The sequence below is a fragment of the Bombyx mori genome, chromosome 2 (genome assembly GCF_030269925.1).
Source record: "Bombyx mori chromosome 2, ASM3026992v2".
Taxonomy (NCBI): domain Eukaryota; kingdom Metazoa; phylum Arthropoda; class Insecta; order Lepidoptera; family Bombycidae; genus Bombyx; species Bombyx mori.
This window is the reverse complement of record NC_085108.1, coordinates 4,313,953-4,338,275: the sequence shown is the minus strand read 5'-3', so window position 1 is coordinate 4,338,275 and position 24,323 is coordinate 4,313,953. Positions and strand designations below refer to the sequence as shown.

Below are 24,323 nucleotides of genomic sequence, written 5' to 3'. Positions count from 1 at the left end.
TTATATTTATCATCGTTTATGATCAAACTTTACTTGACTACTGTGTTAAAGTATCAAATTTATCTCTCGAATGAACTTGAGATAATTCTGGAATAAAAGACATCAACGCGCGACTCTTTTGTTTTATTGCCTTGATGGGTGGATGATCTCACAGCCCACCTAGTGTTAAGTGGTTACTGGAGCCCATAGATATTTACGACGTAAATGCGCCACCCACCTTGAGATAAGCTCTAAGGTCTCAGTATAGTTACATCGGCTGCCCCGCCCTTCAAACCGAAACGCATTACTGCTTCACGGCAGAAATAGGCAGGGTGGTTGTACCTGCCCGTGCGGACTCACAAGAGATCCTACCACCAGTAACTGTGTAACAGCAACTGTGCTATGCACTTTTTTGAAACTTTCTGTACAGGGTCACACTTTTTTATCGTTCGCTATGAGTTGATATGCTCACAACCCACCTATTATTAAATGATTTCCATAATCTTCAAGTGACTATATAAATTCCGTTACCAGCCTTGAGATGTTAAGTCGAAGTTATTGTTGAACAGTTATTTCCTTCACCAAACTGGAATAAATGAATGCCTTGTGGCAGAAATAGGTGGATTAGTAGCCTGTATGGTTAGGTCAATGACCTCACACCTCAATTCCCCTTACAATTTACTTTTAATATTGTAAGAGCTCATCTCAAGACACGCGAGCGACTCCGCTGCACAAAAGCCTTTTTGCTAAGAATCAGGTTTCGGTTAAATATTTCCAAAAGGACGTAACTAATAAGCACAACTATTAACAAATTCCAACTTTACGTTCTTCGCTGAAAGACATATTCTCGTTTGGAATTAGATTATTCAAGTCGCCAAAATAACCCAATGCGTGTGTGTGTATTGTTATAATTAAATATATTATACATCTTGTGGCTTAACAATAAATAAGAATACGAATTTCGTTTTTAAGCTTCAGGTACATAAGGATCGATATTGTATGACAGCGTTTTTAAGACAAAACAAATTATAACATCTGTCAGTTACCGAAACGATATGTGCTTTATTCCGTTGGCATAAAGATCGATGTTGCGTGCGCTTTAGTTTTTCAATCAAACCAAATTGGCATCGAAGGCAGACCACAAACAAGTCGTAGCTTGCATGAGTTTTTTTTTTGTTTTGTTTTCAAACGAGTTTCAAGAAAGACTCAAGACGAATCCAAGGACAATGCATTGATGTTTTAAAACCTTAGGTTTTGGAGGATCTTAAATGAGAATCGCTTCGATCGTTTATCGCAAATTACATCTGCTCGCATCTACTTGCAGATGCTAGGGGTTGCTTGTAGTAGGGGAGCCCAAGCGGGGATTTCGGGATTTACTACAGCGCGGCAGATTAATATACAGGATAAAGGATAAAGGATCAAGGTCAAGGATAAAGGATCAGATTAGTAAAAAAAATCGATCATCAGAAAATCTCGAGCGCGTCAGATTAAGGTAGGGTGAGTTAATTACATGCTAAAAAGTCTTATATTCCACTAATCTGACAATTTGAGAGTGACTTAAAGAAAGGGGAGGGCGGAAAAGTTGTAAAAAAAAAACTTCATCTCGACATTCTCGAGCGTGGCTGAATTTTTTATTTATTTTGTAGGAAATCATTCTAATTCAGGAAAAATATATAATCTAACCATTTCCACAAGCCGAAGTAACAAAAATTGGATAACACGTCGCACCAACGATTCGATCCTCCAACAACTCCAAAACGGAACTTTTGGAATACTCTGGCCACACACATTACCAGAACGGATGACGGTAATTAGGAGAACAACTTGAACACTCGACGGCAGATAGGGACGAATAGCCTAGAGTGTTCCACAATAAACTCTTGTAGTCTTCCAACGCTGCCCCTAATAAGGCACCCTCTAAAATTAAAATTCCAAATGACGTCATTTGGGGCTAATAAACGCTGAGGCAACCACAAATTGCATACGAATACCAATTGTGTAGCCACATGCATTTTATTTGATGTTTTATTGATTTGAGAAAACGGCGACAACTCACCATCGATCGGGACGTATGCTCAACCTTCGAAGGTTACAAAAAAAACCTCAAGACATTCCGTTAGCCACAATCGATGATAAACCCTATGCTGACATCATCTCCGTTTTCTGCGTTCCACTAGACTCATCCTGCGGATTCGTTCGAAATTAAAACGAATCTGAATATTGTTTGTTGTACATTTTGTTGCTACACCACTCTGTTGTTGTTGTAGATAAACAGACAATGGTCACTACCCACACGGTCTTAAGTGACCTATAAATATCACAAGCTCATATCAGTTTGGTGCCACCAAAAAAACTGTATATAAGTCTAGTTTGAAAGAATGACGTTATAGCTTAAAATTAGTTTTCATTATCACAACTCAAACGTATGCATAACAAAATCATTAAAACTAAAATAAGTTCAGTATAGCTAGCTAGTTATTGCATGGAGTAAAATTTCAAAAGCACGCGGCTTTTTAGCGATTGTCTAATGAAAGCTTCCTCAGACGATCGCGATTTTTTTTAGGATTGAAAGATTACTGTTGGCTCGTAGGCCTTTCCAGTTTCACCAGGACAGGTGGGCGAGCAAAGGCTCAGCCAGGAGGGATGGGATTTGCTAACAACCGCCCGAGTGCCTCCGAAGGAGACCTAACAACTCAAGAGCGGCTGCTTCGCGAATGAATCTACTACCGGATCGGAATCGCGACCCGCTGAGAAGATCCGGCGAGAAACTCAGCGGGCTGATGCATGGGTTAGGTTGCACGTCGACCTCTTTGTCGAGTTCGACGAGTACAGTTACCGGGGTCCCTAAGCCTGCTCCTAGTGTTAGAGCTGAAGGCGTCTAATGCAAAGGTTATTGGATCTGATGGATCTGTAAGGACGTGATGATCGCGATTCTGATCCGGTAGTAGATGCGTTCGTGAAGCAGCTGCCTTTGAGTTGTTAAATCTCCTTCGGAGGCGCTCGGGTAGCTGTTAGCCAATCCCACCCTCCCGTCTGAGCTTAGTACGTGTGAACTTTAAAGCTCAATTGCATTTTTAGATGATCGCCCAACTGAGATCTCAAACACGGATCCGCAAAATAATAACAATAACATATACTCGTAAATAATATGTAGTTTAACTTTAAGAAAAAAGTCTTAAGTAGCGAACTGATCCGAGTTAATACCATACCGGTTAGAATGTCCTTTTCTTTGTCCTAGAATGTCCTTGTCATAGTCCTTGATGCATTTAGATTGATTTTTACGATTACACGATATATTTCTTCATCGCTAATTGTTTTTTTTTATTATTACTTCAAATTAATTTTAAAATATTATTTATCCTGTGCAATTGCCCCTTTCCGGGCTGCCTGGAAGAAATAGTTCTAAGCAATAAAGCGGCCAATTTTAATTACATTACAATTGCAAATCAATTGTTACACTTTAAAGTTTACTTACCTGTGTTACAACAAATACTTACTTATCTGTAATATTGTGACTAACAGATAAACATACCAAGCCAAATAATGTGTAGAAACCAAGGTATCGGTTATTCCAATAATATTTTAATAGATTCGACTCGCAAACAATGTTAAGGTGAACGAAAACTAACCCTATTTCTCGAAACGCATAAGCTATTTTTCTATGCCCTAATTTGTTTACTCACGCCTTTTGAGTTTCGTATCCTTCAGTATTCCAATAATAAGTTTAAAATAATTTACTCAATAAACAAATAAATCGACCATAAATACGAAACAACAAAATCGTTTATCCTTTACCGAACACAATACACTAAAGCCTTTTCAGTTCTGACGAGCACAACATATTCCGATATTTTAATAATCATCTGTAGACCAAAACCGCCTCTCACGCCGAGAGATAGAGGCGTAACTTGTTTGCATGTTACTGCGTGCTTAGGTCATTTTGTTCGTGAACTAACGTCGACAGGTACGGGCAGTTTGCGCCCGCGCACACTCCTCAACTTAACCAGTACAAATCCGACGTCAGAACGCGTGGTCGCTATGCGAGCCAAAACGAACGCTATCGAAAAAAAAAACGAACCCAAAAACGTCTCATAACAAAATCTCTAGTTCGGTTTTTCCGTATACAAAACAAAAAACTGACACTGATTATGTTTATTCTTCTTGTGCCCAACGAAATGTGGTTTTAGTGTGCAAGCACTGTGTGTCCTGTGTTTTTATGTGTCCAAAGCACGACGGCTTCTTTAAAGCTCAGGATTTAAACTTAAAAACAGGTGAGCGTTTTTATTCGAACTAAAATACATTACTTAACTAACACATTTGAACGTCAAGGAAGTGTCCAATACTATAATCATGAGACGACCTTGGACAGTGAGCAAATGAAAAAATACGTAGTTGAACTTCAAACTGTAGATATATTAGGAATGCGCTTAAACTATTAGGGCCATTGTTGAATAGTGTATTTTTTGGCAACATTAACAGAAGTAGTGGTACTACTCTGAATTGAATGTTACCAATAATTATTTCGACTTAAAATTCAAAGTGTAGAGATATTAGAAATGCGCTTAAACTATTAGGGCCATTGTTGAATAGTGTATTTTTTGGCAACATTAACAGAAGCAATGGTACTACCCTGAATGGATTGTTACCAATATCTATTTCGACTTATACTTCAAACTGTAGAGATATTAGGAATGCGCTTAAACTATTAGGGCCATTGTTGAATAGTGTATTTTTTGGCAACATTAACAGAAGAAATGGTACTACCCTGAATTGATTATTACCCAAAAATCGTTTCGACTAAGTTCACATCGAAAATAGGCTCTATAAGTCTTCAAAGAGATTAGTAGGTAGGCAGCGGCTTGGCTCTGCTCCTGGCATTGCTGAAGTCCATGGGCGACGGTAACCACTTACCATCAGTTGGGCCGTACGCTCGTCTGCCTACAAAGGCAATTAAAAATAGATTATCATTAAAGCTTCTATTATTATTATTATTATGTATAAATTTGATTGAAGGGTAAAAGGATTCGTATCGCCATTACTGCCGCACGCATTCCGTAGGGTGGTAGAGTCGTTAGCACAATCGAGAGTTTCAACCTGATGATTCAAAATGGGTTGATCGTTGACTCGATGATCACTTAATACTAGAGCTTTATCATTTCTATTGCTCAGACAGGTGAATGAGCTCACGGCCCACCCGATATTAAGTGTTTACCGGAGCCCCTAGACATAGACAATGTAAATGCCACCATCCACCACGAATCATGGGTTCTAAAAAACGGTTTTGTAATACATCGACTACTCCAGCCTTCAAACTCCCTTGGGGCTGAGCTTTTGCTTGCCCACCTGTCTTAGTGAAATTGGAAAGCCTCCGGACCGCCAGTGATCCGTCACTCACAAAAAACCCTTCAAACCGAAACGCATTACTGCTCCACGGCACAAAAAGACGGGGTTATGTTACCCCGCCTATTTCTGGTGAGTCCGCCTCTTGTGAGTCCGCGCGGGTAGATACCAGCGCCCCGCCTATTTCTGCCGTGAAGCAGTAATTCAGTTTGAAGGGTGGGGTAGCCGTTGTAACTATACTGAGACCTTAGAACTTATAGCTCAAGGTGGGTGGCGCAGTTACGTTGTAGATGTCTATGGGCTCTAGTAACCCCTTAACACCAGGTGGGCTGTGAGCTCGTCCACCCACCTCAGCAATAATATAAAAACGTTATCGTGCGGGCTTCCAAGACGTTATACCACCAAAAATTACGCCAATTATCATTTTTAACGGTTCAACTTTTATTACACAACGGTATCCCTCAGTCGCCGAAATCATTCGTATATATTATGTATTAAGTCTTCTTCTATATCGTTCCCTCACTACTGACGATCGCGACCACATGCGACGTACTTCCACTGTGTTCGGTCATGGGTGGCATGGACTGCATGGTACAGACTACCACCGAGTGCTTCTCTTGCCAGATCTGACCATCTGGCTGGTGTTATGCCCACGGCGCGCTTGCCTTCTATTCGGCCCGTAATTATGAGCTTCTCTAATTCATGTCTGGGAGACCGCATGATGTGTCCGAAGAAGCTCATAGCACGTTCCCGGCAGATGGATGGATGTATTAAGTGCGTAAGCTAATTATATCATTCGAAAATAATAAAAAATGTGTGCAATTCACACGTGGTAGAAGTGAAACCTTCCAAAATTAAAATACAATTATCCTAAACGTCTTAAGTATATGTAAAATTTTGTCATTAGTAAATAATTGTAAGGTAGCGCCCTCTGTGAATTGATATTTTAATTTCACGTATAATCCTAAATTAAAATTCACTACAAGAGCTTTCATACACACGTTAGTATTAAAAAATCTCACAGATGGCGCTGTATTAAATAGTATGTATATTTCTGTCTCATTCTTTGCTGGCTTCATCCTCTGTTTGTGTCTCTTACCTGTCGTTTTTTCCGTTGCATCCGGTTTGAAATCACAACGATTCTAAAGAAGTTTTCACTTCAAAAATTGGTACCTGCCTTCGGGATTACATCACCGGTACAATCACATCGCTCGATACGAATGCACCGCGCGTCACATACTTCAGGCCTCAACGACTTCTACAGCGACTTCTACAGTTTCAACAAAATGCATTGTAGTTAATTAATATCGGATCGCTCTTAATTCATTCGAAAGCTTTAAATATCAGGACATAAAAGTTGCGAAGCCGGATTTCAAGTCTCAATATATTACAAAACTACCGACTGTGCAATAAAAAAGCTCTGGTAGCTTTTTTATTGCTTACGTCACTCAACTCACGGCCCACCTGATGTTGAGTGGTTACCGTGCCCATAGACATCTACAACGTAAATGCCGCCGCCTACCTTGAGATAACAGTTCTGCCCCACCCTTCATTACTGTTTCGCGGCAGAAATAGGCAGGGGGAAGTTACCTTGGCAATTTGATTCAACAACGAGTACCCGTTTTTCATATAGTCACACCCTGTATAACACAGCTCTACACATTTCTGCTCTTCTTAATTTCGCTCTACTTTGAACATCTTTTTAACGTAATCGCATATTTATTTATTTATTTTTATTGCTTAGACGGGTGGACGAGCTCACAGCCTACCTGGTGTTAAGTGATTACTGGAGCCCATAGACATCTACAACGTAAATGCGCCACCCACCTTGAGATATAAGTTCTTAGGTCTCAAGTATAGTTACAACGGCTGTCCCACCCTTCAAATCGAAACGCATTACTGCTTCACGGCAGAAATAGGCAGGGTGGTGGTACCCACCCACCAGTAATTACGCAAATTATAATTTTGCGGGTTTCATTTTTATTGCACGATGTTATTCCTTCACCGTGGAAATCAATCGTGAACATTTGTTGAGTACGTATTTCATTAGAAAAATTGATACCCGCCTGAGATTCGAACACCGTTGCATCCATTGCATCGCTCAACACGAATGCACCGGACGTCTTATCCGTTAGGCCACAACGACTTCAAAACAGCTACATGTGTAATGTATACACACATATACAGGGTTACAGGTTAAGTCGACCTATTCCCGTTAAGAGCGTGTAGCTTACATCGTTTCTGACTGATTTGACTATGAAACACCCTACCCTAAATCTAACCGATCTGGAGATATTTCAATTTAATTGTTTTTTATAAAAAATACCCGATTTTCAGCTATCAGCTTAAATATTTTGAAATGCGTAAGTCTTATTATTATTATTACATGATTTTTACTTGTAAAATAGGATGCTGTATGAGCCCAAAAACCAATATTGTACGTAAAATGAATAAACAAGTCGTTTTAGACGATTAAAACTTATAAAAACGAATAAAAAATTAGAAAGATTATTTTTCTTTCAAGGATATCTTAAAAAAATATTATGGCGCCTGTTTGGCAGATATGCTTAACAATATCTAAGTTTCCTCAGCTATCCAACAAGGTATAGCAATCTAAGGTTTTATCAAAAATTTGTCAAAAACACTTAGTTTTATAGGCTACAGGGGAGGCTAAATAAAACAAGTATGTACAAGATACTACATTTATTAAACTTTCAAGTTCCAACAAAACATCCTAAGGTCTAAATTTCATGCCCAACATGTCCGTGACTGTTTTGCACTCATGTTCGCATTACTTTACGAAGTCCACTTTTATTACACCAGTAATTAATTTCCTTCTCATTTCATTCGCCGCATTAATAATCCTGTCTCTCAATACTTCAATTGATGAAATTGGGTTGGGCTCACTGTACACGAGACTCTTCATGTGTCCCCCTACACATAAAAATCCATGGGGGTTAGGTCCGGACTTATGACTGGCCAGGGTATAGGCCCACCTCGTTCAATTCATTTGTTTGGATAATTTGTGTCTAGCTATTCTCTGGCACTTCTCCTGAAATGCGCAAGGCAGCCATCATGCTGAAACCACGTCTTGAATCAGATTGAGGGTCAAATCATCTAATAGGTCATTTAGGTCTCCTCGCGGGAAATGTTCATAGTATACCTCATTTAAATTGTCAGGGAGAAAGTAAGGCCCAATCAAATGATTGGAAATAATGCCCATCCACACATTGAGGCTGTCTCGCTCGCACGCACTGCATTAACATTGAAGGAAAATTCGCGAAGGACTGTTAGAACTGCTACCTGGAGGCTCGCAACTAAATATTTTCTGTGATGTTTTATTTAAACCCTAGATTGCTATACCTTGTTGGATAGCTGATGAAACGTAGATATTGTTAAGCACATCTGCCAAACAGGCGCCATAATATTTTTTAAGATATCCTTGAAAGAAAAATAATCTTTCTAATTTTTTATTCGTTTTTATAAGTTTTAATCGTCTAAAACGACTTGTTTATTCATTTTACGTACAATATTGGTTTTTGGGCTCATACAGCATCTTATTTTACAAGTAAAAATCATGTAATAATAGTAATAAGACTTACGCATTTCAAAATATTTAAGCTGATAGCTGAAAATCGGGTATTTATTATAAAAAACAATTAAATTGAAATATCTCCAGATCGGTTAGATTTAGGGTAGAGTGTTTCATAGTCAAATCAGTTATAAACGATGTAAGCTACACGCTCTTCACGGGAATAGGTCGACTTAACCTGTAACCCTGTATACACAGTACACACACAGCTATAGCTACAGGTGTAATGTCAAAGATAGCGCCAAAAGTTATTATAATAAACTTTTCAGATCAACAATCCGTTTGCAACTGCTATTAATATATGATATTAATATTTGCTATAATAGTTAAGTCTAATAACTGATATCAGGGCTGTCCCAAGCTTGCGGACTGAACTGATGACTGCAGATATGTGGAATCCGAACAAAAACAGTTTCACTGTAAAAAATTGCGCCAAGTCCACGTTTATAAAACTCATCTAAATAACATTTGCACTTTACAAAAAAAGAAGACTTCAATAGCTTTCATTCTCTACAAAAATATGTGAAATACAAAAAAATACCAAGAAACCGTCATAAAGATGAAAAAATTAAAAAAAAATTGTTGAAAATTTAAAAATAAAAAAATAAAAATTTTATCGTGCTTGGCGCGCGTCATTGAGTACCCCAAAATTTTCAGGATAAATGAACATCCTTTCAATGTTTAGAAATTTATAAGTAGGTCAACCTATGAAATGCATAAATGTAATTAATGAATTATTATTTCATAATAAGTTTTACAAAAGTTAAGTAAAATCGACATCTCATACGTATGTTATTTGAATTTTTTTCATTTCCCACTCATCTTTTATGATTTGAACTAAACACCCTCTCGTGTTCGCTTATACAAATACAAACTACTTACGAGTCGATACGTATGTATACGTTGGCTTCAAAACATTTGAAAAAATTCTCAAAGATGTTTTTCAAAGGGTAGAAAAGAATATTAAAGTTTCAGCTGAATCTAAAGGGGTCGGACGCAAAAGTGGTCGATTTGGCATATAATAGCCCATAGGTATATAGTGAGAGCTGTTGAAAATTACCGTAGTTCTGTCTCAATTTCTCATAAAACGCTAACAAGAGCGAAAAAGACAACCTGGGTAACTTTTTCAGCTTTCACTGTATATTAAAGCAAAATGTTTTTTTTCTCGGGTTGAAATTCTTCCGAAAAATTTTGGGGTACTCAATGACGCGCGCCAAGCACGATAAAATTTTTATTTTTTTATTTTTAAATTTTCAACAATTTTTTTTTAATTTTTTCATCTTTATGACGGTTTCTTGGTATTTTTTTGTATTTCACATATTTTTGTAGAGAATGAAAGCTATTGAAGTCTTCTTTTTTTGTAAAGTGCAAATGTTATTTAGATGAGTTTTATAAACGTGGACTTGGCGCAATTTTTTACAGTGAAACTGTTTTTGTTCGGATTTCATATCTTTTTGTTAAGTATTATTTTTTGCTCATTTATTACTTAATAAAAATAAATTATAAATAGTCACTCAGCTTAAAAGCTAATGAAACGCTCAATTAATTAGTGTTTTAATGTTAGGTGCCCGACTGGCATGAGACTCTCGGGTTGTCAGTTCCGGTATCGACCGGGGACGCGTGTATTCCGCTTCAAAGTCTGGCGCGCACTAATTGGGGGTGCGAATGATGCAACAGATGCGCGGGCGCGGGTAGCGCGGGGTGGGTCGTCGCGGCACGGACCTGAGTCACATTCTCTTTGGCTGCTGTTGCCCCGCGAAACGGAACGCTGCGTTACATACTCCCCCTCCAAGTTGGGAACGCGTCCCGAGTCCAACTTGGGACTGTTAGTCTGAAGACGCGGCCTTCCTCTCTGCCTCTTTGGCATAATTGGATCCGTACTTGAATTTGACGGAGAGTGGGTTAAATCCGCGGTGTGATACTTGCCGATGACATTGTTTGACAAGTCTGCTATGAAGTACGTTGTAGGACTAACTATCTTTACTACGCGATACGGGCCATCCCGTCGTGGCATGAACTTACGTGTTACACCCCTAGACGCATAAGCAAGCCATAACGAAGGAAATACTCTTCCAGTAGGACTCGGGAGCAAGCCACGGCGGTGGCATCAACAAGTGCGTAGAGTTCTACCCATCTTGTAGCTACATCCTCTACCAGGAGTACCCATCGCTCCCCCTGCTCTCCTTCTGGCAGTGGCCCGAACAAATCGATTGCGAGAACCTCTCCTCGCTGTTGAAGCACAGGAGTGAGCCTATACGGCGGTACCGATATAGGCGGATGATCACCGGTATCAATGTGGTGCTCGGCGTAAAGGGTTGGGGCTCCCCCCACCCTAAAGATGTCTCCATTCTCCTGCAATAAATGTGATAGCTGCTGCCGTTCATCGGAGCCAAGCATAGAACCCTTATCATCACGCAGGAAGTCAGCAGTAGAAGCAAACATGCATGGCTTAGGGCACTCATATTCAATTGGATAGGTAACCCGTTTTCCTGAAAAATGCCAAGTGGATGAAGCAAAGTCAAGCACAATACCTGCCGCCACCAAAAAATCCATGCCAAGCAAAGTTTCATTATTTTGAGCATCTGGAAAAACAGTAAATTCAAGGGTTACTGACCTTTCGGGACTTACCCTTACTTCAAGAGTAGTGAGCAAAACTCGGCGGGTGCGCGCGGAACCGTCTGCAAGCCTCACCCGACGCCTGGTTTCCTCACACGGATGGTTATGCTTTAACAGCAATTCATAAAGCAACGCTCCGGCAACGCTACTCTTAGCTCCCGTATCCAACAAAGCATTACCTCGTATACCTAACATTTGAACACTTAAAATTGGTCTTAACCTAACCTGGTGCTCAGTAGAGTTACTCTGGGCAACACTTTTCACATTAGAATTAATTGTCGAAAAATGTCCGACGTTTTCCATGGTCACCCTATTTTCGTTCATCATGGTCACCCTATCGCGGCCACTTGGTACCTCGGAATAACTATGTTTTGGTTCGGTACCACTCGAGTAACGCATAAGGGGCCTATTCCTAGAACTAATATTATTGTTTATATTATGATTAAGTCTAGAATAATTTTGAAGTCTAACCTTGTTATCAGTACCGAAAAAGCGCGGAGGAAGAATCGCCTTAAAATCGGTAGGATAATAATTATTTTCATTATCAACAAAACATTGTTTACGATTATTAATATAAATGGACGACTTTACGGTGTTTGAAGTGCAAGCTGTATGCAACGAGCTGTCGCGATGAATAGAGTTCACTGAACTTGACAGCTGTGTATTTACTTTACCAATAGGTAAATCGGATGTGACTGATCGGGTCCGTGCAGCGTCGACGGCGTAATAACTTGCGTTACACTTTGTACACTGAGACCGAGTAACACCTTTGGTACCACACCCGTAACACGAGGATACAGCTTGCGTATTTTCGTTGTCGAATTTCGTTTTTGACGCTAATTTTAAATTTGACGCTAATTTTAAACACTCATCACGAATATGTCCGTACTTTTTGCAATAAACACAGAACAGTCTTTTAACAATTGACGTAGATGATACATTATCAGTGTTCGTGTAGCGAGGCGCGGGGACTCGAACGGTGCTCGGCGCAGCGCTGTCGTCGCGTGGCGGGCCGCCAGCGGCGCCCGAGTTGAATATTTTCCGCGGCGTCATCCGCGCCGAAGTCGAAGCACCGGCGGGAACTTCGCCTACGGTACTACCCGATGAACGTGGCGTCGCTCGCTGAGGATGATGAATAAATTCAGGCGGACTGGTCTCGTAGATGGAGTCCTCGATATGGCGCGTTTTCTTTAATAACGTGTCGTATGAAGTTACTTCGTCTCTTCTTAATCTTTTACGAACACGACGGTGTAGAAGGCCGTAAAGCATATCAATTTGAACTTTCTCACTAAGGTCACCAGGTGGGAGTCGAGCTAGTAGGGCTCGTGCTCTGGCAACGAAGATCTCCGTCTTCTCTCTTTGTCCTTGCGACATTTTGAAGAGCTCTAAGTAGACTCGATGGGGCGGTCTGCAATCACCGAAAGCGCTTCGTAACGATGATAAAGCGTCGTCCCAGGAAGTGATGCTAGCTTTAACGCCTTGCCACCACACGGCTGCATTTCCGGTTAGTAACATCGGGAGTCCTCGTAACGCGATGGCGTGTCCTACGTCAGCACAATCTTTGTATGATTCGACCGCGTCAAGGAAACCGTCGAGTGAGTCGCCGGGCGCTCCGCTGAACCGCGCCGTGCATGACGCGAAGTTCCCAGAATGGTGAGCGGGCGTCGAGGAAGGCGGCGATGTCGGCTCCGACGTCGGTGTTGCTGATGATTCGAGTTGAGTTTTATGCTCAAAAACTCGGTCGAGTAGGCGTTCGAATGCTGCCATTTGACTTTCTTGTAATGACGCCATGTTGTTTGCGGTAAATGTTGGCGTCGGTCCCGCGGTTAAACCAATTTCTTCTTCAACGTCTTGAAAATCGGATTGACGCCGTGACTGACGACGAGTACGTGTCGTAATTACGTAGATTCACTCCGAAATACTAGTTAAAGGGCCCGCGCTTGGGCTGCCAGTTTAATGTTAGGTGCCCGACTGGCATGAGACTCGGGTTGTCAGTTCCGGTATCGACCGGGGACGCGTGTATTTCGCTTCAAAGTCTGGCGCGCACTAATTGCCATAATTGGGGGTGCGAATGATGCAACAGATGCGCGGGCGCGGGTAGCGCGGGGTGGGTCGTCGCGGCACGGACCTGAGTCACATTCCCTTTGGCTGCTGTTGCCCCGCGAAACGGAACGCTGCGTTACAGTGTAATAATAATCAACATCAACTTTTACAAATTTAAACCGAATTAAATTTTGTTTCAAATGTGAAGGGTAGATGACGCTGTTCTTAATTATTTCAGAATTTAAAATTAAAATCTGAAAGCCTTGAAACATCAATCCGCATAAATGTAATTTAAAAACTACAGTAAGAGGCTTAAATAAAAAGCTGAACTTAACTCAGCCTTAATTAGAATTTTCATCGGAATTCAGTAGTAAAGTTCAAGTTATTTTGATGAAATCAAAACCGAAATATTCATAGCATCTTAAACAATCACCTACGAATAAATATTAGTTATTATATTATTTATTATTCGTAGACAATCACAACGGTTTTATAGTTTTGGGAAGGGATTTTTTGTAACGCCATCTCGTAAAGTATTTCGGTATTACATTACAAAACAAAATTGTTTCTCCAACAGTAACAACAGTACTTGCTTCGGCAGTACTTAAACTAAAATACTAACAGTAACAACATTAACGTTATTTAATGTATAAACCGTTCAATAAGAACTGCAAACTATCCCCTTGAAGCTACAGTTTATGTAGGAATAATGACTTTTTGGCGGGAACGCGAGGTGTGAAGTTGTGTGATTTGTTTTAATTTGTCTATTTAGTGTTTTATTCGGGTTTAAATGTGTAATAATAGTGGTTTATTAACTGTTTAATATCTGTGAAAGTGCACAAACGTGGGAAAATGAAACAAAGCCGCTGTACGTAACTTCTCGGTTTCCTCCAAAAAGTCCACTGAGATCTTAGTAAATGACCACCACCATTTTACTGAGATTATATTTCATTCCATATCATCTCATCTCATTTCATTTCATCCCTTTTGATTAATGTCTCAAATTAATCATCTTCATTTCATTTCACTCCATAATATCACATTTCATTTCACTCCATAATATCATTTTTCATAAAAATATGAATATAAATTAAAATAAGACATGACTTAAAGGTCTCAGTTACCAGGTCATAAAATCCATTACAAATAGGAATAATTCCAGCGCACCCTGGCGGCCGTAGATTACCATTCTCGAATATTTATAGTCTGTGGCATGTCACTTTTTACATCGAAAAAAGTCAGGATCGAAATTTTTGAGCGAGCCATAGTTTGTGGTGATAAAATTAATAATTTCAAGTAGATTAATTGTTGTAATTGATATAACTAGTTAATATCAGTAAAATAAAGTTGTGAGTGATTGATATAATATACAATTTAGGAGCCAGAAGTACCGTAGAATTAAATAAAATTTCGCAACCTCAAAAAACTGTTCTGCTCACAGTAAACACAGTCGGTAGTCTGGCGCTCCGTTTACAACGGGATTTTTGAACGGAACTTGGCGCCAGATTCTACCGAATCTGTGGATGATTTAACCTAACCCGTTTTCGCATTTCAGTCCATCGGCATTTTCACATCACAGTTGGTATTTCGTTTTTTTTTTTACAATAAGTTCGTCACTTCACTAGTGACATAATGATTTCACATAAGCTTCATCATTCAAGGCGATATCCAAAGACTAGGCTAAAAAATACATTTTTGTCTTAGTCTCAACAGTATTTATCCGTGAGATGAAGTGTTCACGAACGCTCATTAACAACGTCCTCATGTAGATAATGGAATGGACCACGAGTAACTTTCACAGTTCTTAATGGGCGTAAAATAATCAATAAGCAATTGAGAAGACTTTAGGTACAAATACCGATGCTGGTCCAACCAACGCCAATCTAAGACATCCCTCTCTCACTTATATAAGAACGGTGAAGTGCGAATAGAACAGAAAGTGCCGTCCAATACCTTGCTGGTCAATAGATTACACATACCCATTGATAATCGTATTAAAAGCGAAATACCATGAACACATATAAAGGTCAAAAGTTGTATAACAACATTTTCAATTCTTAGTCATTTTTTGCTATGAACAGGCGAGGATCTGCTAGTGCTGGGAGCGATTAAGCATGAGACCGTATTGAATTGGAGTAATCGAAATCCAAGTAAATACACTTACTCATACACTTCATAAATTGAATTTAAAATTACAATCAGGTAATACATCCTTCTTTTTCATTCTGCATCTCTTTTTATGGAAGTAAATATTTTTATATTTATTTTTCCTTATAAATTTTATTTTCAGTACTGGCTTTTTTATAATTACTTATTTGATGCTCTATAATGATTAAGATTCTTATTGTATGTACTTTAGGCTGTATTTTACTATTGTCAAACGAGCCCCTATTGAAATCACGATTGTGACTGTAATGACTGCAATACAGTTTAAATTATTAATGCTCATTACGGAATTTTAGTTAGATCTTAAATGAGCAATTAATTTTACTAGAGGTCCCGCAGTAGTCGAAATTCGACTATAACTATTGTTTAGTTTAGAATTGTAAGTTTGTACACTATTATGATTGTATTTTATACTTCTCTAATCAAAAATTTCGCCAAGACTACACTATAAAAAATATTAACAAAGACAAACAATATTTAATCTATTCTCAATTTATTTAATCTATTCTCAATTTGACAACAGACGCCAAGAACAAAAGTTTGACAATAAATAGTATGCATGCGTGTGTGCGTCAAATACATGGTATGTAGTGTGTGTAATGTTTTCTTTATTGATTTAATGTATGTTTTATGAATTATTTTAAAAAAATATTAGCATTGTGCATTTCTTCTCTATAATCTCTATAAGTGTGGAAAATTTCATACTCCTCCGTCCGCGCAATTTTCGTAAAAAGGGATACAAAGTTTTTTCTTCACGTATTAATATATAGATAATCCCCTTAAATAATTATTCGTGTTAAAACATAAATAAAACAAAAAAATTATGAAAATAAAAATCATAAGCGGACATATCCAAATCCATATTTTTACACTAGATAAAACAGTTCTAAGTGACATTCTCTATGTGAGATCTTCGTCTGAATATTGCAATGTGTTAAATTCACGCACGTAAGTATAGCGTATAACTTATTACAAATTGAACCAGTTCACATTGTTATCGGTCAGATCTCTGGCATTTAACAATCTTTCGCGAGCACGTAATTATGAAGCTTTTCAGAATTTGCGAAATTTAACGCAACGGCTGCTCGGTGATGGGAACCGCGGTGTCCGGGTTCGATGACTGTCTGAGATCGGGCTCTGACAATGTTACTGCACTAACTCGGGTTTTCGCAGCGTGAGATCAGCGCTGTTTTGCAAGAGTGAGTGAGGTGAGCGCGGACTCTGTCGTCTGCGTGAAAGGAATTAATAGAATATGGGCATTATCGTGTTTTTTTTTTGTTATGCTTTTGATGAATGGACGAGCCCATCTGATATTCAGTGGTTACTGGAGCCCATAGACATCTACAACGTAAATGCGCCACCCACCTTGAGATATTAGTTCTAAGGTCTCAGTATAGTTACAACGGCTATCCCGCCCTTCAAACCGAAACGCATTACTGCTTCACTGCAGAAATAGGCGGGGTGGTGGTACCCACCCGCACGGACTCACAAGAGGTCCTACTACCAGTGAAGTACATGGTATGTAGTGTGTGTAATGTTTTCTTTATTGATTTATTGTATCTTTTATGCATTATTTAAAAAAAATATTAGCATTGTGCACTTCTCTATATTCTCTATAAGTGTGGAAAATTAGTTTTTGCTCCCATTTGGACCAATAATAAAAAAAAATGCATGTTCCCGTAAAATATTTTTGGACATTTCTGAAATTAAAACTATTGTAATTTATTAACCTTTACGTGGTGCAAGATTACATTGTGCTGACGAGTATACTAAAGTACGGAACGATTGTCACCGGTGAAGGCTTTAACTCAAGGTGGGATCGCCCACATCGTTGCCCACTTAACTGTGACGTCATAATAAACCGGAACTTTGAATTGATGAGGAATTTTCAATCATTGTCACCACTTACTTCAGTGGGGAAGGAACGGGCAAGATGGTACTACGAAATCCGAACAGAGCGAGACAGTTGTATGTAATGCCATTGAGACTCTGATCCGGGTAGCACAAGTCCTCCTCCCTGAGGCGCATTCCTCATGTCTGAAGGTCGTGACTTCCCATTATCCTTCTCTGGATGATGTTTCGCCATCTTCCTCTGTTCTCGGCGGTGTGCATGGCATGGTATGGTAGACTGTGGTATCCTGAGTGGTGCGGATTTGGTCGGACCAACGCGTTGGATTGCGGCCACGAGATCTTTTGCCTGCAATCTTGCCAGTTACCATATATTTTTCAAGATTGTCTACGCTCTTTCTGTCACCGCTGTCAACACAAATAGAGATGAAAATAATTAAATTGCTAATAAATAGCAAAAACAAACAGCGTTGATTTTTCTGCTTTTTATTTATTGTGTATTTATCAACGAGTTCACGGTTCATCTAGTTTTAAGTGGTGACTGGAGCCCGCTGACATCAGGTTATGAGTGCAAGATCTACCTCTCAATTTTTTTTTTAAACTATTTTTGTCACACATCATTCCTTCAAAGGGAAAGTCACTCGCGAACGTGAATCCAGTACGTATTTGATTAGAAAAAATTGGTACCTGTCTGCGGGATTCGAACACCGGCACTCTCGCATCACTCGCTACGAATGCACCAGACATCTTATCCTTTAGGCCACGACGACTTCAATATTCTATTACTCGATTTATCAATATAAAATACGGTCAGTCATAAGCCCGTGGGCGGCAAACTCATCTCCCTGAATGAACACCGAATTATTTCGTAACAGTAATTCGATAGATGTTGCAAACAACACCCACAGATCATTACAAAACGATAACGTGTTTATCGATTAAAAGAATCGAATAAGTAATCGATTGTTGTGTCTTTTCATGAATACCTCCTCCTCCTCGCGTCGTTTCCTCACTGCTGAGGGTCGTGACCATTATATGTCGACACGATTTTGATGTAATGTCCCGCCAGCGCCTCCGATCATTGGCCGCATGAGGGGCGTCGTGTAATGGGATCTCTAGTGTGGTGCGGATTTGGTCGAACCACCTTGTCGGACTGCGCCCGCGCGGTCTCTTTCCCTCGATCTTCCCTGTCACGAATAGCCTTTCTAAGCTATCCGGTGTTTTCGGAGCAATATGACCGAAGTACTCGAGTGCGCGGCGAAGGCAGAGTGTGGACAGCCTAGTCTTGAATACACGCGATAGGAATCGATCGAGAGCGTTGGATCGTTATCAAAAGTGAAATCGATTTTTATAAAGTTCAACTTTGTTCACAGCTGAATCGTAGAGGTATATTCGTGAGTTGCAGGAGTTTTTAAAACTGTCGAAAATAGAAACATAGTAAGTGACACATTCTATTTCAATTTTGCATAATTTTAAATAGAAAAAAAAAATCATTACAAAAATTACATTTGTAATTTATTTAATAATTATAGTAAAAAGCCAATATTTTACAAAAAAGTTACAGGTCTGTAAACCCTGAGACCACTTCAAATGTTTCACTGTTTCATTTTACGTCATCTGTCATCTTGAGGACTTTTTGGCGGGAACGCGAGGAGTGTAGTTGTGTGATTTCTTTTATTTTGTCAATTTAGTGTTTCTTCGGGTTTAAATGTGTAATAACGGTGGTTTATTAACTGTTTAATATCTGTGAAAGTGCACAAATGTGGGAAAATAAAACAAGGCCGCTGGACGTAACTTCTCGGGATCCTCCAAAAAATCCACTGAAAAAATCTCAGTAAATGACCACTATTTTACTGAGATTATATTTCATCCCATATCATTTCATTTCATTTAATTTCATCCCAGTTGATTAACGTCTCAAATTAATCATCTTCATTTCATTTCATTTATCTCCATATTATTATTTTTCATAAAAATAAGAATATTAATTAAAATAAGACATGACTTAAAGGTCTTAGTTACCAGGTCATAAAATCCCTTAAAAAAAATTCTGTCATCTTGATTTTTTGTCACTTTCGAGGTGGTAATACCGCGAAATTGTGACGGGAAAAAACAGCTTTTAAAACGAATCAGTAATTTATAAAATGAGTAATCTCGTATGCTTACGAGCAAGCTACATTATTGGCAATAGCAAAGTGTTTCTAAGTCATGGAATCTAAAGAATGAAGAGATTCACGTCGCGTGATTAAAAAGCGCGGTCTTTCTTTAACTGTCATGACATACTAAATCCTATTTAACCAATTAATATCTCATACAGTTCACTTAAGAAACGAAAGGCTCGTAGAGTCGTGAAAGCATAAACTATATGTGGAAAAAGAAAAGAAATAAAACTACACACGATTATGTTTTATTAGTTGCATAGACAGGTCACGCTTATCAGGTGTTTTTTTTTTCAACCTGGTAGTCTAAGGGCCTACTCCAGCTTCTTATAGACGGGTAGGTGAGCTCACGGGCTCAACCTGAGAGAATTTGCAAATACTAGCCTTAACAAGAGCAGTACTTGGCAGAATTTACCACCGGATCGGAATTAGGACCCACTGAGAAGATCCGGCGAGAAACTCGGTCGGTAACCTGGTGTGGACCCCGTTAAAATTATTTATATAATGAATGCCACCACACACCCTGAGATTAACGAGAACAAAAAAAAGATAAAATTAATTATTCGTTACCACATAGATGATTTATATTCCTTACTAGCGACCCGCCCTCGCTTCGCTTCGGAAACATTAAAACACACATGAAACAAAAAATCCTATGTTCATCAGGGACAATGTCGGCTTCTAATGGAAAAAGAATTTTTCAAATCGGTCCAGTAGTTTCGGAGCCTATTCGAAACAAACAAACAAACAAATCTTTCCTCTTTATAATATTAGTATAGAGTATAGATAGCACTACGAAGATCTTTCATAGAATCAAATCCGAAACCTCGGGCTGGTCCAAGCGCTAGACCATAAGGTTCGGCGTCTTAATCTGGGTCGTACAGATTAGCCAACGATCGCCATAATAACGTATGAAGGTCGAGACTTAAATTCAAAAGGGCAGTCAAGGATCTATTGTGAAACTTCCAACTGGAACGCAGTTTCGGTTGTTTCCTCAAATCACACCTGCTATATCTAGTATTTTAATTATCTTAGATCCTTATTTCAAACGGGCACACAAGTCTATCGATGTGCACCAAAAATTTTTTGTCTAGAGCCTATACTATTATTATTACTATTTACTGGTGGTAGGACCTCTTGTGAGTCCACACGGGTAGGTACCACCATCCCGCCTATTTCTGCCATGAAGCAGTAATGCGTTTCCGTTTGAAGGGTGGGGCAGCCGTTGTAACTATACTGAGACCTTAGAACTTATATCTCAAGGTGGGTGGCCCATTTACGTTGTAAATGTCTATGGGCTCCAGTAACCACTTAACAACAAGTGGGCTGTGAGCTCGTCCACCCGTCTAAGCAATAAAAAAAATGTATAACAAAAAAAGCAAAAAATATAATTGATTAAAATTCACAAAACTTGAATGGACCAACGACCTTCTGCGACGCTAATATAACTAACACCCACAGAGCCAACGATGTTTAGCAAAAAAAACAACTCAAAACCTAACGTGGGCTTCTGTTAATACGTTTACTACTAAATCTGGGAAAATATTTCATTATTTAATATCATACGTGGGTAGGTGTTACACGAATTTATTCAAGACTTCAACAGCCAAAAAGAACTTTAAGCTCATAAATGTTAACTAAATATTAGATGTTCTTCTCGTTAACGATAACAGCGTCTTAAAACGACCCTTTTATTTGAATGCACTATTGCTACTAATGCTATTTGTGACGCGCAATGTAATGCAAATAAAAATCATATCACCGTAAAAAATTTCAAGAGAACTTTGGTTCGTATGACCGTAGCGTTTGCTTTAGAATTTGCATTATTTGTACCCCCCAATAAGAACAGGCTTGACAAGAACAATTAAAACAGCCCGTTTATCGTTCATTGCTCTTACATACCCGATCCTGTGGACCGAATGGTAAACAGTCGACGTCGCCCTAAACACGTCATTACGGATCCTCCCGATCTATTAACGGTGCTTTTAGGTACCTCAAGCACCGGTCACCGTCCTCGCTGAACCCGTCGCTTGCGATGAAGAGTTCGACGAGTAAATTAATCCATAGACACAGCCCACTGAGTTTCTCGCCGTATTTCCTCAGTGGGTCGCGTTTCCGATCCGGTGGTAAATTCTGCGAAGCACAGCTTTCGCTAGGGCCAGTGTGAGCAACACTCCCGATTTGAGCGCCGAGAGCTCACCTGCTAGTTCGGTGAATTTAGAATAACCCCTCGAGGTTACTAGAATAGGTAGGAAAAAAAAACATTGCTCTACACTTGTACAGAATCCGACGGACCATCTGGCTTTTAGTGGCTATGCCTATAAACTTCACAATGTGAGACATGAGTTCGAAGTCCGAATTGAATTTCAGAACAACTGTATGAACCTTCGAGCCGAATGAACTGTTTCGGGGCGGAAATGGGCGGTACGATCGTTCCCGTGGGGTTCAAAATACGCCCTATTACCGTGACTTAAAATTCATTATTGCTTTTTTTTATTACACCGCTCCGTCCACATCCGTTGCTTCTTCATGGAAGTCGACCGTGAACGATATTATAGTTTGCACTTTCAAAATTTTTTATTAACGATCACTCTCATAAGTTTTTCGAAACACGTCACGACCATATTCGCTTCCCACGTCAATGTTAAAAAGTGTTTATCGATTTTGATCGGCTTGCGCAATCCGTAAATAGATTTCGCAAAAAAACCATCCTAATATTTAGTTAATATACTTTTCTGTCTGAACTCAGACTAGAATGTTTCATAATTGAACACTCAAAAGGAATTCATACCTTATATAGATCAGAGCAATGGCCGCTGCAAGCTGTATTAGGGAAAATCAAATTTAATTATTTTAATTAAGTAACTGTTTATATCTAAATTGGAGTTTTGGTTAATTAGATGAAATGGTCAGACAAGTTTACCGCCTTACTGATGATGAGCGATACCGGAGCCTCTTCACGGGTGAAGGAACGGCATAATACAATATTTTAAAGAAAAATTAAACAGACCTCAAAAGAAACTCGAATAAATATATAATCACTGATGGATCTTACTGGTAGTAGGACCTCTTGTGAGTCCGCGCGGATAGGTACCACCACCCTGCCTACTTCAGCCGTGAAGCAGTAATGCGTTTCGATTTGAAGGGCGGGGCAGCCGTTGTAACTATACTTGAGACTTTAGAACTTATATCTCAACGTGGGTAGCGCATTTACTTTGTAGATGTCTACGGGCTCCAGTAACCACTTAACTGTGTGTGTGAGCTCGAAAAAAATTAAAAAACTCGTCGTCGTATTCGACAAGACTTTTATCATTGACTAGCTGACCCGGCAGACTTCGTAGTGCCTCAATCGATAAATAAAAGACCTAAACTTTATTTCATTCCGAGAATATTCATATTTATCTACCTTTTAAACCTTTTCTGGAATTCCACAAATAATTCAAGCCCAAAATTAGCCAAATCAATCCAGCCGTTCTCGAGTTTTAGCGAGACTAACGAACAGCAATTCATTTCTATATATATAGATTAAGCTGTTAACAATGAGTAATTCTAAAAGAAAAAATCCGGCAGAGGAATGCCGAGACATCTCGAGTTTAAGACCTATAAAGGCGTTCTTATATCGCGAAAGGCGTATTCCGAATCAAAGCATTGATGGTATCATAATATGTCACACAGAGCGAGCAGCCTTCAATATGTAAGCCATGATTAAGTAATAGGCACAACGGTCACTTGTCGAACCACATCGTTTACAGTTCGATATTTATGTAGGGTTTTTTAAATAGCAATGCTAGAAAGAGACAAAGAGAAATGCTAAAGAGAGATAATAGTATTCCCCTGTTTTTTTATTATTGTTTACACAGTCTTAAGCCTTTTTTGATAAATTTGTTTTAATAAATATAAGAAACTAAATTCGTACTTTCCCTTAAAATATGAATGCTATTATAATATATTTAAAGTCTAACATAAGATACTTAAAGTCTTTAGTTCGTTAACAAAATTGAAATGAATTAATTACTATCCGAACAAATGCGAAAAGGAGGTTATAGTATAAACTATAAAAGGGGAAAAGGAAGTATGTAATCAAATCTTTTTTAACTTTCCTAATGCTAATACTCTAAATGTATTTTTTAATCTCACACCACAACCTAAGTATACGAATCTTTTAAATGGCTTTTTATTAAGTATATTATTCTTTTTCATGATATAATATATCTTCATCACATATCTTTGTATCGTAAATTATTGAATAAAAAATGTCCTGCAGTGTGAATTCCACTTATATTATGTTTCCCTTTTTGATTTCTACGAGCCCATCTTATTTTGATCTAAGTTTATCCGCTTGGGTACGCAAAGCCCTCATTCCGATTTGAACTTTACTACAACCATTTAAGCCAATTGAGAAATCCAACTCCCATCTCGAGGTTGGTGATGGCAATAAACTTGAATTTTTTTTATTGCTTAGATGGGTGGGCGAGCTCACAGCCCACCTGGTCTTAAGTGGTTGCTGGAACCCATAGACATCTACAACGTAAATGTGCCACCCACCTTGAGATATAAGTTCTAAGGTCTCAGTATAGTTA

General features: G+C 39.0%; 1 protein-coding gene across 1 annotated transcript in view; it reads left to right on the top strand.

The window, feature by feature from the left end:
• Positions 1 to 3,846: 3,846 nt before the first annotated feature.
• The window catches only part of LOC101735576 (uncharacterized), a 72,845-nt gene continuing 52,368 nt past the window's right edge, over positions 3,847 to 24,323 (top strand). Inside the window, exon 1 of the mRNA XM_038015434.2 lies at positions 3,847 to 4,250. The gene's annotated coding sequence lies outside the window, so the exon portion shown is untranslated. The remainder of the gene's footprint in view (positions 4,251 to 24,323) is intronic.